The sequence below is a fragment of the Chiloscyllium plagiosum genome, unplaced genomic scaffold (genome assembly GCF_037043375.1).
Source record: "Chiloscyllium plagiosum isolate Xiang-an unplaced genomic scaffold, Cpla_swu_hap1 HiC_scaffold_2, whole genome shotgun sequence".
Taxonomy (NCBI): Eukaryota; Metazoa; Chordata; class Chondrichthyes; order Orectolobiformes; family Hemiscylliidae; genus Chiloscyllium; species Chiloscyllium plagiosum.
Genome location: NW_028270140.1, coordinates 32,021,266 through 32,036,136, shown reverse-complemented (window position 1 = coordinate 32,036,136; position 14,871 = coordinate 32,021,266). Strand labels below are relative to the sequence as shown.

General features: G+C 43.3%; 1 protein-coding gene and 1 pseudogene across 4 annotated transcripts in view; one reads left to right on the top strand and one right to left on the bottom strand.

Annotated features, from left to right (window-relative positions):
* The window catches only part of LOC122563194 (amyloid-beta A4 precursor protein-binding family A member 1-like), a 208,446-nt gene that overhangs the window by 84,070 nt on the left and 109,505 nt on the right, over nucleotides 1-14,871 (top strand). The gene's annotated exons all lie outside the window — the stretch shown is intronic.
* Nucleotides 8,661-10,090, bottom strand: LOC122557932 (RNA-binding protein with multiple splicing 2 pseudogene; annotated as a pseudogene).

Below are 14,871 nucleotides of genomic sequence, written 5' to 3'. Positions count from 1 at the left end.
TTCCTCCTCTGTAATCTGGACATTTTTCAAGATGTCTCCATCTATTTCCCTACAGTCTATATCTTCCATATCCTTTTCCACAGTAAATACTGATGCAAAATATTCATTTAGTATCTTCCCCCATTTTCTGTGGCTCCACACAAAGGCCGCCTTGCTGATCTTTGAGGGGCCCTATTCTCTCCCTAGCTACCCTTTTGTCCTTAATATATTTGTAATTTTTAAAAAAATTATATTTTAAAAATATATTTTATGTTTATATTGTAATATTTAAATGTAATTTTCTCGAGCTAAGGGGTAAAGGCGCAACCTGCTGATATTGGCATGAAAGAAGCACTTTGCACTGGTAGAGATAAAGGAGAGGTGGGGAAGATTAACTGCAGTTATCCAAACTGAGAAACGAAGATAAATGCAGGTTGAGGGAAAATTAGAGGCAGCAGATCACAATCCAAATAGTGACACTCACCATGACATTTTACATGACAATCTGTTAAACTGTGTAGTAGATCCCATGCCACTGTTAGAGGGAGATCCACTATAGAACACTAGGGAGTTTTCCCTGGTCTCCTCAGGACCAATGGTCTCTCATCTAATATCATTCAAAAAAAATGTAATGATTGCCAGACCTTCAGTGAGAAGAAACTCCCCTGCATCTCAGTTTGAAATCACCATCCACTTACTCTGAGACTAGAGCAGATTTGTGCAGAATTGGGAATATGCAGTTTTTGCCATTAGAGGAAAGGGAGCTGGATGTAATTCATCCAGGAGGGAATATCCCAACTCTGCAAGGTCATTTGAATTCAGTACCGAGTTTGAGAAGAATCTCAGTTTGGCTGATGCAAGGATCTTAAACTGCATCTCGGAGTCACGAATCAATGAAGGAAATGTAAACACTCTTGGAGGACCAATGACTTCAATTGTCATGATCTCAGGGATTTAAAAAAAAAATTCCCCCACCCATTAAACTTAGGGATGGGAAGTGAGAAACAGCTGCAACTGTTAATAAATTGTGCCCCAAAAAGTGCCACAGACGACCATCTTCAATGAGAGAAAATCTGACCATTCCCTCTTGCTATTTGGTGGCATTACCATCACTGAAGCCCCCACTATCAACATCCTGGGCTTGCCAATGACCAGAAGCTGAACTGAATTGACATATAAATAATGACATTCAAATCCTGCAAGTAATTCACCTCCTGACTCTCCAAAGCCTAACCACTATCTGCAAGGCATAAAGCAGGAGTTGTGATGGAATACACCCCAATTTGCCTGGATGAGTGCAGCTCCAACAACATTCAACAAATCTGACACCATAAAGCAGCCCGCTTGATTGGCACCACATCCACACTGTTTGCCACCGATGTTCAGTAGTAGCAGTGTGCTCCGTCTACAAGATACATTGGAGCAATTCACCAAGGCTTTTTAGACAGCTCCTCTAAACCCACTGTAGAAGGACAGCTCCTTGTGGACACACCACCTGCAAGCAACCCCAAAGCCATGCACCATCCTGACTTGAAAATGCATCACCATTCCTTCAGGGTCGCTGAGTCTAAATACTGGAACTCCCTCCCTAACAGCATGGTTCCTACATCACATGGACTGCAGAGGTTCAAGAAGGCAGCTCAGCACCTTCTCCAGTGCGTTTTGAAATGGGTAATAAATGCCAGCCCAGCTAGAGATACCCACATCCCTTGAGTAAATCCAAAAGACCTGCACAAAGACACCATTTTTTAAAACTAGAGGTTTACAATAGAATCATTGAATCCCTACAGAGCAGGAAGAGGCTGTTCAGCCCATTGAGTCTGTACCAACCCTCCGAACTGCATCCCACCCAAACCCAGCCCCCTACCCTATCCCTGTAATGCCAAATTTTCCATGGCTAGCCCACCTAACCTGCACATCTTTGGACTGTGGGAGGGAACCGGAGCAACTAGAGGAAACCCACACAGAGGAAACGCAGGGGAGAACATGCAAAATTCCACACAGACAGTCACCCAAAGCTGAAACCAAACCTGGGTCCCTGATGCTATGAGGCAGCAATGCTAACCACTGGGCCACCCTGCCGCTTAAGATTTGAAAGCTTTGACTGGAAGATTTTTATCCCCTGCACTATCAAGCAAGCAGGAATAACAGCTGTACTAGATTGTTAAATTTTTTTTTCCCATGTCCACATAGATCCTGATCTGTGCCCAGAGTGCATGCTGGGTAAGTGGCTGTTAAGTTGGAATGATTGGAGGAGATGAGGGGTGATGGGATGGTGGCATGAGTCGACGTTGAATTTGGGAGGTGGGACTTGTGTGTGGAGATGTGAGGGCTGGAGAGCCAAATGGCTTCTGAAACAATTGGGGACAAAGTCCTGGAAAACAGAGGTGGGCCTTCTAATGAGCCTGCCTTAGTACTTGCCTGTCCCTATGGCAACATATGATCCCTTTCTGGCATTAGCAATTCTATGACTTGGGGGGGGGGGGAATGCTCAGGAACTTGGATCCATTGAACCAGGAAATTTCTGTACCGTAGTCCTGGCAGCCAAATTGCAGCACTATGTTTCCAGTTCAGACACTGCAGCAAAGGGGAAACAACCTGTCCAACTGTACTGTCACGGTCTGTGTAAGAGTTGTTTGTTTCAATGAGATCACCTTTCATTCTTCTAAACTCTGGTCAAAGGCTTACTTATTGGGATTCTGCATTTCAAAGGCTTTTTGTTTGAAAGGGAAGCCTTTGGTACACATATAAATGAATTCCTGTTCACTAACATGTGTCAGAATTTACTTAAGAAGTGCCACAACATTGAATTCAGAAGTCAAGAATTGTATATATAACGTTTGCCTTTGCGTAAGGTCATATTTGAAATATTTTTCTGTCTTGGTGTTAAGAGCGGATTCCTGGCATATAAGAGAATGTGTACCACAGAAACCTACCATTTGGCCCAATTGCTCTTTGCTGGATTTTTTGCTTCATACCAGCCTCTCCTTGATGTCATGTTGAAAGCTTGGAAGCTCATATTGGTCAAGTTTTAAGTGTTCTTACTCTATGAGAACATTTCAGATGTGTCGGAAAAAATCAGACTTCAACATCATGGTACTTTATTTAAAGCACGGACAGCTTCGAACAACTTCACACCTTACCCATTCCACAGGCAAACTGGCGGGACTTTTCATTCTTGCTTGCACACCAACTCTGGAATTAAATGCCCAGTTCTTGGGTGGCATTGACTTGAGGAAGAATGGCTGTTCGGATGCCAGGAGTTGCCCAGCTCCTTTTTGTGGTAACCCTTTGAAGCTTCCAATCATGCGTAAGCTGGTGTCACATTTTACTAATTCGTTCATGGACTGTGTGTCTTCCCCATTGACAAGATGGTGTTGAGCCCCTTCTTGACCCTCTGCAGTGCACAAGTTGTAAGTATATCCTGTTGTTAGGAAAGGAGTTCTAAGATTTGACTCAACAGCATTAATGTAGTGATAATAGATTTCCAAGTCAGGACAATATGTAGCTTGAAGGGAAACTTGCAGGTGGTGGTATTCCTATTTCCTTGTCCTTGATAAGATCGCGGATTTGGATGGTGATGTTGGAGGATCCTTGATGAGTTGCTGCTATGTGTTTCACAGATGCAACACAATGCTGCCTCTGTATGTCAGTGATGATGGGAGTGCATGTTGAAGGCAGTGGATGTGGTACCAATCTGGCAGGCTGCTCTGTCCTGGATGGTGTCAAGCTTCTTCAGTCTTGTTGGAGCTGCACTCAACCTGTTTTTGGAGATGTCTCCCTAAAGGTTACTGAGGCAAAATTCTCTAATAAAAGAAACTTGTGTATTTCACATGATCTCTCTCCCTGAGGGATATTAGATTAGATTAGATTACTTACAGTGTGGAAACAGGCCCTTCGGCCCAACAAGTCCACACCGACCCGCCGAAGCGCAACCCACCCATACCCCTACATCTACCCCTTACCTAACACTATGGGCAATTTAGCATGGCCAATTCACCTGACCTGCACATCTTTGGACTGTGGGAGGAAACCGGAGCACCCGGGGGAAACCCACGCAGACACGGGGAGAATGTGCAAACTCCACACAGTCAGTCGCCTAAGGCGGGAATTGAACCCGGGTCTCTGGCGCTGTGAGGCAACAGTGCTAACCACTGTACCACCGTGCCGCCCACAGGGCATTATGCCTGATGTGGAAAAATAATGCTGATTCAAACTCAAAAAGTCCCTGGTTGCACATTCCCTTGTAGAATGTGACGTAAAAACCTGTTCTGAGGGATTCAACGACATGAGAACAAGGCTGAATATTTAACTGAGCATCCAAGTCAGCTGCCCAGAGAATCAGAGGGGAAATGAGAAGAATTTTTTTAATGCAGTGAGTTGCTCTGATCTGGAAGGTCGTGCCTGAACTAACAGACGAAGCAAATTCAGTGGTAACTTGCAAAAGGGAATTGGCTAAGTATTAGGGAAAATTGTGCAGGGTTATACAGAAAAAAAAGGCATTGAGGCATTGTTAGATAGCCTTTTGAAAGAACAAACACAATTGATAGTGCAGTCACAATGGGCCAAATAGCCTTTTGTGCTGTAGAGTTCTGTGATACTAGGCACATTAGGGTTTAGGTGAGGAAAGTAATATAATTACAAATTAACTCTTCTACATCGTGGAGACAGAATGCATACTCGCAGAGCGCTTCAGAGAACATTTCCAGGACACCTGTACCAACCAACCTCACTGCCTCGTGGCCGAACACTTTAATTCCCCCTCCCAGTCTGTCGAGAACATGCAGGTCCTGGGTCTCCTCCACTGCCAAACCCTCACCTCATGTTCTGCCTTGGGACCCTCCAATCACATGGCATCGACTGACTTCACCAATTCACCTGACCTGCACATCTTTGTAACACGGGTGGAAACCGGAGCACCTGGAGAAAACCACACAGACACAGGGAGAACGTGCAAAATCCACACAGACAGTTGCCCAAGGCTGGAATCGAACCCGGGACCCTGATGCTGCGAGGCAGCAGTGCTAACCACTGAGCCACCGTGCCGCCCCATTGTCTCAGGGTGCTTCATGGAGAAGTCATGTGAGGTAACATTAGGGCAAGTAATCAGGAGCCTGTTCAGAGATCTTGGCTTTAACAAGCAACTTAAAGGGGAGGGGGAAAGAGTGAAAGTGGGAGATTGAGGAGTAGAAGTTTTGAGCTTGAGTCTAAGAAACTGAAAGCATGGCTGTCAATATTGGTCAGATTAAAATCAGGAGATGCTCAAGGATAAAAATATCCTGTATGATTGTCAATATGCTTCATCACATACAAGGGCTGTGATGAACTGCTGCTGTGTCATTAGGGACAGTGGCATAATTTCACACTCTATAACAAACAGAAATATGGTTTAAAAATAGTACGCTCTTACTGCCTGAATATGTTCCATATCTTCACACTGTAGAGGTGTTGTATAAACATAGATGTTAATAAGGAACATTTCAGTGTAATTTGAAGTGGATTTATAGACCTTCCCATCACTAAGAAAGGAAAAAAATAGAAAGAAAATGTTTGGAGAGAGGGTAAAATCGTAGCTCATTCCCAGCGAATTTTCCAAATTAGGCAACACACCAGAAGACACGAGATATCAAATATTTGACTCCAGTTTTGCCCCTGTAGTTCACTTCTGATTGCCTGATGTTTGAATCAGCCTCAAACCCCCATTTGCTTCACTGCTGCTTGCTGTGTCGTCAATCATTGATTCTACAGCAGAACAGGCCATTCAGCCCAACTGCTGTATTCTAAACTCTGAACTGCGCAAACCCCCTCCCACACTACTTCACCTCACCCAATCAGCAGTATTTTCTCTTCCTATCTCCACCACATGCTTGTCTTCCCATTTTAAACACCCATACTGCTTACTAACTGGTGACCAGAATGGCAGACGTTTTCCATTAAAAGAAAGTAATGTCATGCACAAGTGCATTCCCTACCTCCCAATGAGTCACTCATTGTGCTGTGATTTAAAGCACATCTTAGTTTATAACACTTCCTTTGGTACCTTTTATGTCGTCAGATCATCTGGCAGTTTTACAGTGAATTAAGTATCCTTTTGAAGAGCTTGTCATGATTATAATGTTGGGACTGCAGCAGCCAATTTGTGCATAGCAAACTCACAGACAATGGGGCAATATGCTGTTTTTGTGAAGTGGATTAAGGGAGAGATATTTTTATACACTGCCCTTTTTCGGTGATCTTGCAGTGGGATATTTTACCTCCATCTGTCAGAGCAGGTGGGACCTTGCTTTTATGCCTCATCTGAAAGTTTCATTGCTATCAAAGTCCAAGGCACTTCACAGAACCAGACGTCAGCCAGCAGTGAACACTGAGCCACAGGGAGGAGTTGCTGGAATTTATACTTTGGCCAAAGAGATCATGTACAATAACAACATAGTCTTTAATGTAGACAATGAAGGAGCTTCAAAATATAGCAGTTGGAAAGAGATGAATGCAGATTTCAGGAAGGACAGTTGAAAATTTGGCCAGAGACCCTGGGTGTGAGGGGGAGGGGGGAGGGGTGTGGCTAAGTGATATTAATGGCCCTTTTTTGCTGTAGAAATGAATGACTGAAGACACAGCCAGCTGAACTGCTAATCCAGAGACCCAGATAATGTTCTGGTGACCAGAGTTCAAATCCCACCCTGTAGATGGTGGAATTTGAATTCAATAAGAAAAAACCCCGAAATTGAGTCTAATGACGACCATGAATCCATTGTCAGACAAACCTATCTGGTTCACTAATGTCCTTTAGGGAAGGAAACTGCCATTCTTACCTGGTCTAACCTACATGTGACTGCAGACCCCCAGCAATGTGGTTGACTCAACTGCCCTCTGGAGAATTAGACATAGGTAATAAATGTTTGACACTCTCATTCTGTGAATAAAGAAAGAGAAAGGACTTGAGGGGAGGGAACTAGAGACATTTTTAGGGTTTGCTCCCTAATCAGAACTATAGTAAAGGGAACTGTATGACACAAGAAGCAATGGCCAGAATTAGGGGTTCAGGAATTGTTCCCTATTTTTGTTGACCTTTATCCATAACATCTGCCAAGAACTATATTCTTCCAGTTCTGTCCTCTGAGTAGCCCAGTTTTAATCACTACAGCTGCTTGGGTCAAGTTGTGACATTTTATTTCCTTCACTCCTTGAGAACATACATCTTGGACTCAGTGTAAATTGTTCCTCTAAAGCACCATGGGGCATTTGAATGCAGTAAAGACGCTATATCAATGCAAGTCAAATGTGGTCATTGGCAGAGATGAAAAATTGTAAAAAATCTGTATACTCTGAAGATTATACTGAGGCAGAATATGCAGGACTGTGCTGTGATCTGTTTGTCCTGCACAGTCCTAACTCAAGGTTACCACTATCAGGAGAGATTGCCTTTTTAAAGCAGTTTTCCAATACAGTGATTGTAATTGCACAGATGGTTACATTACTGGTGTTGCAATTGAGATTGGAGTTTGAGGTCTCACCTACAAATAATTTGCAGAGAGGACTTTAGGCACGGGTAACCTCTCACTGTTTGGGAAGATTAAGGTTATGAGATGTGACTAGAATAAGAGACCCTGTACGTAGAGGCAAAAACTGATAACATGAAATTGCATTGATATAGTGCCTTTACTGCAATGAATGCCCTTGATGCTTCAGAGGAGTAATATCAGGAAAAAAAGATGATATTAAACCAGCTAAAGAGATTTTAGGTCAGGTTCATAAGCAACTGATGAAAATCTGAAATAAACAAGTGCTAGACTATTCACTTCTGTCCATTTAGCTATAAAATGTTTGTTCAATATGGTTTTGGAGAGAGTTTGCCTCCATCAATGTGTTCTACTGATGCAGCAATACTTATTTTCTTGTGGTACAAGAGAAACATGTGGATATTATGGTATTGAAGAATTCACCAAACCTTTACTATAACTAACCATTATATATAAATATTCCTTGGGCATAAGTATCTAGGTCCTGATTGTGCCTCCAACATAATGATCAGGTCCAAAAAAATGACCCATGTGAAAGTAAGTGGAGTTTGAGGGTGGGGTAAACTTAATGATGCTGAACAAATTTGGAGCAATTTGGACACCTGGGCACTATTAGGTTCTTGAGATTAAGATGTGATGCACCTGCAACATACCTACTTCTATGAACAGCCACAATTTATTTCAGCAAGTACAAGCTTTTGGAGTGTCACTTAACACTCTTCGTGATGCTTGTGGAGCATGTCAAGTGAGGCTCCCTGAACAAGGGAACCATCCTCCCCTTATACAGGGTTTACATCACAGTCAGTCATGCATGCAAGATCCAACCCCCACCACTCCCCCATAGTCATATGCTACCCAAAAACAAAGTAAAGCAATTAGATTATTTCCAGAAACAAAATGAGATTAGGTTATTCCTCAAAACATTAGATTGTCACGTCCTGCCTGCAAGACAGAAACCCTCCCCTCCCCAGACATCCAATGTCTTACATGTCAACATAACAATTCAACCCTTTAAACATCTCATTCTCTCCTTTTATCATTCCGTGATAACCAAGTAAATGGGGCTGAAACAAAGATGCTACCAGTTTATTTATAAGAATCTGACAGCCACTATTTAAGCAAGTTATTGACACAGCATACAGTGATTATAACAGAATTGTGGGAAAAAATGTTCACCAGTAAAGTTCTTAAGTCCAGTCCTTTGATCACTCCACCTCCAAGTTGAGTGAAAGTGAGCCAGTTATCCAAAAAATCTCTTTCGGTAAAGTCCAACCTGAAAACAAATTCCAGTCTCTCCATGTGTATCAGTCCATGGAGAAATCTGAATTCTTGGATAAGATCAGTTAAATACTGAACTGATGAGACTTCCATCCTTGTGGAGATGCTCCAGATGGATGATACCAGCACATCTGAGTGTGAAGTGCAGCAGCAGGGTAGGTGAACGCAGTATGTGGAATGGCAGGGGTCAGTTCTGTTGTGTACAGGCAATAGGGAGCCCAGACTTCTGGATATGCAGGAATCAATGCTGTTCCTGCAAGGTCATAGGGGTCATGCGCAATGAAGTGTGCTCCCAAGGCAGGATGCATATTTGTGGGGTTAGGTGTAGCTGCTTTTGGCTATCATCTTGTTCACCTTTACAAATTCCACCCAGAGAGTCTGAGGATTTTCAGGATCAAATAGAATACTGTTTAATGCATTCTTTACTGCTTCTGCACTGCTGTCAAGTGTAACAAAACCAACTGGCTGTTTTGATGTTAGCTTGACCAGTGAACCTGCATATTCCTTAAATGAAGGGAAGAGAAGGTAAAGCTCACGTGGTTTAATATCCATAGGAAGGCCACTGATGGAAAGCATATGAACCTCTTCACTGTCGGCTTCATCAGTTTGTGCTTGTGACTGGGAAGCTGATTGAATCTGTTGTGTCACCCTCCTCTGGGCAGGTGGTGCTGGTAAAGTGTACAGGTCACCAGAATGAGTGCAATATGTTCCAGAGTTAATTGTCTATCAGAAGTGCTGAGCAAAATTCCCAGGAATGTGACTTGGTGCTGAGTGTGCAATGGGTGACATTTCCAGGGGGTTCGGTAAGTGGAGTGGGACTTCAGTCAAGTTGGAGGGACAGGTGGTGGTCTGAAGACATGCTTTACCTGTGAATGGAGAGATGTTAGAGACGATGTTAGCTGCTGAAAGTATCCTTGCATTTCCTCTCTTTGCCCACCTTGACCAGGAAGGTATCAGAATGAATACAGTCAATAAACATTGGTAACAAAGATTCGGGTGTACACATTTGGCCAACTGGAGTGACCCAGAGGCCTTTGACGCAGAGTGCAAACACCCATTTGTTTTTTTTTTCAGGGTCAGGGGCATCTCCCTGTAAACACTGCACAGTGACAATGTCTGGTGTACCTGTTTGAGGCAGATGATCTATTTAGCACCTGCTGGTTCAGAGGACAATAGAATTGAGCTTTTACTGCATTTTTGGTGGCTTGATCAGCTCTGGCATTGCCAGTATTCTTATTGTCCATTACGTGGGTAGCACATTTGATTATGGTCAATTGCTTGGGGAGGATGGGTTTGGAGGAGATTTCAGACATCGTGAGTTCTGAATAAGTGTCCAAGGTCAGAATTCCACATTAGATTCGATTCCCTACAGTGTGGAAACAAGCCCTTTGGCCCAACCAATCCATACTGACCCTCCGAAGAGTAGCCCACCCAGACCCATTTCCCTCTGACTAATGCACTTAGCACTATGGGCAATTTAGCATGGCCAATTCACCTGACCTGCACATCTTTGGACTGTGGGAGGAAACCGGAGCACCCAGAGGAAACTCACGCAGACACGGGGAGAATGTGCAAATTCCACACAGACAGTTGCCTGAGGCTGGAATCGAACCTGGGACCCTGGTGCTGTGAGGCAGCAGTGCTAACCACTGAGCCACTGTGCCGCCCTGATGTGGCCATCTGTGTCCTTATTTTGAAGGATTGGCAGACCAGACATGTCAGGAGGTACCTCCACCTTATTCCCATGCAATAGTCCGGATTGGTGTTTCAACGCTGATCCCTTTTTGTCTCTCCTTTCTCAATTTTTCCTCCTTGTTTACTCAATCCCCACACTGACTCTTCACCTCCACCCAAGACTTAGGGCTTCCCTCATGACCACACTGATCCCTCTGTGGTTATTCTTCCAGCTGGCCTGTTTAGATTTGTTATTTCCTCAGTAGTCTCTCCATGTGGATATTAATGTTTTCCACTTTAGTCCCCCTATTATGTTTCCAAATTGCCTCCTCTGCTTTTAAAGATTTATCTATGTCGCAAGTTTCTCCTATCGTCAAATTTCATTTCCCAATTTAAGTATCCTGACAGGAGCCTAGCCCATTCCTCATTTTGCGATGTCATCCCGGCATAACTGAAGCAGAGTAGTTTCAACACTTTTTCAAATGTTGTCCCATTTTTGAAGTCTCAACTTCCTAACTTATCTCTATTTAAAGTGCCCTTAAACTCCACACCCTCTTCAGTGTCCTGACCTTAATGTGGGGAAATTTTCCATTGGTCTGAGGCAGGTTGATTGAGACAGACATTATCCTTTATCATATGTACTATGTTCTGGGGCCTCAAATCCCATGATTAGAGAGATCTAATCACCAACTTCCAGGGGTCCCTAACCTCCCTGGGGCTAACTGGTTGGCATACAAGTGAGTAAGTTATTTCAGAAATTCCATCACTGCAGAATCCCAGGGGATGAAGGGTTTAGTGAGGGAGATCAAGGTAAATCTTAGTGGGCCCATCTGTCTCTCATTACCGTCACACAGGTGATCACTTAATCTGCCTAGAAGCTCCATAAATGTTGGAATCCCACTCTTGTCACCAAATGTTATGTTGCCTTCTTGAGATTCTTACATGCTTGATACAACTGCAACAATGCCAACTTCTGTCAAGAGCCATGATTTATTTCAGCAAGTCTAAGCTTTTGGAGGATCACTTAATACTCTGATGCTTGTGCAGCATGTCAAGTGAGGCTCCCTGAACAAGGGAACCATCCTCCCTTTACACAGGGTTTTACATCACAGTCAGTTATGCACAAAAGACCCAAACCCCTGCCACTCCCCCATAGTCACATGCCACCCAAAAACAGTGTAAATGGATTAAATTATTTCCAGAAACAAATGAGAGATTAGGTTATTCCTTTACAGTATTTAGAGTATGATTAGATTATCACATCCTGCCTGCAAGACAAACCCCGCTCCTCCCGCAACATAGCCCTTTAACTTCATAGGGACAGTGGGAAAAGCCAGACCAGTCCCAAACAAACTGGGATGTCTGTATCACCTTGCTTACTGATTCTGCCCCTACTCATTAGTTTTGAACTCCTGCCCTGATGTGCATGGTATTATTTAATAAAGTGAAATTAGTTTATGATGTTATGAAAACTACAGGTTAATGAAAAGATAGTGGGGGTTTAGAGGAAGGTGAATTCTTTTTAAATCCTCCTTGGGTGATATTCTCTCATTCTCAGGATGCGAGTCTTTCTGGCTTGGTCATTTATTCATCATCCCAAAACCCTTTTGCTGCCAATTAGGAGTGGAGTTTTTGTAATGGTTTGGATACATCCTGATGTCTTATAAAGACCATTTCCAAAGGCAGTTAAGAATCGCTGTGGGTCTGGTCTTATAGGTTGAGCAGGTGAGGAGAACATGCCAACTTTGCTGAAGGACTTTAGTAAACCAGATGGGTTTTTACATTAATCTCAGTTTCAAGTTGCCATTACTGACCATGGCCAGTTTTGTGATTTATTTCAACACCAAATTAAAATACAGACTGTCCATATGTGATTTTAACTCTCAGCTCTGGGTTAAAAGCCCAGGAACATTAACTATACATCGATTTTTCTGTGTTTCAAAATAATCTTTCCTTAATGGCAACTCTTCCCTTGCAATTACTCATCTTTAGAAATGCAGCAAACCTGATGAATGAATACTGGTAATTGGGTGCCCTGACTCTCAGCTTGATTGCTTTACAACCTCCAGGCAGACCCACGCTGTCCTTACCTTCAGTTAAAAGGTAAAGAAATAAATTGCACGCGGTTCTGGCAGCCAATAAATCAAGACATATTCCAGTTATTTTTGAAAAAAAGGAAGTTACTTATATATTGTGGCAGCTTTTCTTTGGGGTGGGGATGGGGTGTGTGAAGTTAGCTCAGTTGTCTGACGAGATACCAGTCTAATACCACAGCATTAGGTACACAGTCTCTGTTCTGGCTTGGCTTTTCATTCTGGCATGTGCCTCCTTGCCTGATCCCACAACAAAATGAGGGCCTTCGTCATAATGTGGCAGCCATCAAGTAATAAGGAGAAGAATTTGGAGAAGTCACTCTTGTATGGAGCATGTCAGCTAATTTGTGTACAGCAAGCTTCCACAGCAGCAAGGAGATAATCTGACTTTAGAAGTGTTGGTTGGTGAATTGTATATTATCCAGAACACCTAGGGATATGCTCAGCTCTGTTTCAGAATAATATTCAGGCAAGGTCTTATTGTCCATTTATAAAGGAACCTCATTTATACATCCCAGCTGCAAGATGGCCCGCCTGACAGGGTCATCTGGGTTTGTGCTCAAGCCTCAAGTGGGTCTCAGGTGAGAGTCCACCCAGTTGAGCTAAAGCTGATTTTTTAAAAAAACACAGCTAGTAAATCAAGACATGCCTGTTTTTGATAAAAAGTGTGAAATGGTTGCTGGTTCTTCGCAAAGGTAAATTTGAGATCACTGCATAATGGATACAGTCTGCTTCTGTGACCAAAGGAGCTTGGCCTGGGGAATAAGCTGCGCTGCTAAACACTGATCATTTGTCAGGGTAACAGCAGGACTGTGTGACAATTATTTTGCATTGGGGACAGCCCCATGACAGGGCCTGATAGCAGCAATATAATCCTTTCTTTGGAAACTGGGGCTGAATGAAATGTAGAGCGAAGCAGTGAAGGTCACCTCTGGCTGATATTTGAGGGGTGGTATTGTAAATGAAATTAATTTTGGTCATGCCTTTGGGGAGGCCTCACTAATGAATTGATGCCTCAGCTTAAGAGGCAAGCCTGCAACAGAGTGGAGGCTGTACTGGAATAGCTGCAAAGTGACTGTGGATTCGGATCCTGCGACAGTTTGTGAAATTGAATCTTTTTAATAGAATTCTACCCGGCTGCGGGATGGTGGCAGGAAATAAGTGCCCAAAGCTGGACACTAATGATTTGTCGCCACTCTCCTGTGAAAAGGAGTGAAGAAATCGAAACAGGAGGCGGCTTTTGGACTGTTGAGTCTAGATTAGAGTGGTGCTGGAAAAGCATAGCAGCTCAGGCAGCATCCGAGGAGCAGGGAAATCGACGTTTCGGGCAAAAGCCCTTTTGGACTGTTGAGCCTGTTTTGGTAGTTATGAAGACCATGGCTGATTTTGAAGTGGCTTTAACTTGTTTTATGCCTATCTCCCATAACCCTGGACCCTTTTGTCAGTCCAACGTAGCCTTGACTGTACCCAATGACCCAGCCTCCACTGCTCTGTGGAGACAATTCCACATGTTGGTGACTCTCAAGAAATTCCTGCTTTTCCTAGTCTTAATGGGAGACACCCAATGTTTTAAAAAATCATGCTTTTTCTTCTAGATTCCTTCATAGGTAGAAAATTCTCTCACCATTTCATCTGGTCTACATGTGACTCCAGTATCACACTGCAGTTAAGCCTAAATGCCTTGAGGCAGTTAAGATTGAAAAAGAGATGTTTATTTAGGTTGTAACTTTGCTTGCTACGCTGGAAGATTTGTTCTCCGATCTTTTGTCACCATGCTAGGTAACAGTGAGCCTCTATTGAAGCACTGGTGTACTGTCCCACTTTCTATTTGTCTTGGACTGTTGTGGTGAGTGATATCACTTCTTCTTTGAAAGGTTGGTAAATGGGGTCCAAATTGATTTATTTGTTGATGGAGTTCTGGTTTAAGTGCTGGGCCTTTAGGAATTCCTGTGTCTTTGTTTAGACAGTCCCAGGATGGATGTATAGTCCCAGTCAAACTGGTGTCCCTCATTGTGTGCAAGCATACTAGTGCTAGTTGGTCATGTCTTTTATTGGCTAGTTGGTGCTCATGTATCCTGGTGACTAGTTTCCTGCCCATCTGTCCAATGTAATGTTCATTGCATGACTGCAATAAGCATTAAAATTGGACAGACTGGTAGGAAACTAGCCACTAAAAGACATGACCAACTATCACTGGTATCCATACACTGACAATGAGGGGCACCAGTTCAACTGGGACAGGTTAAACAAAGTGTTATGACAGTGTAGAAGCTGGCTCAGACTGAAGGCACAGAGTGTGCTGAACAATTAAAAAATGCACCACTTGG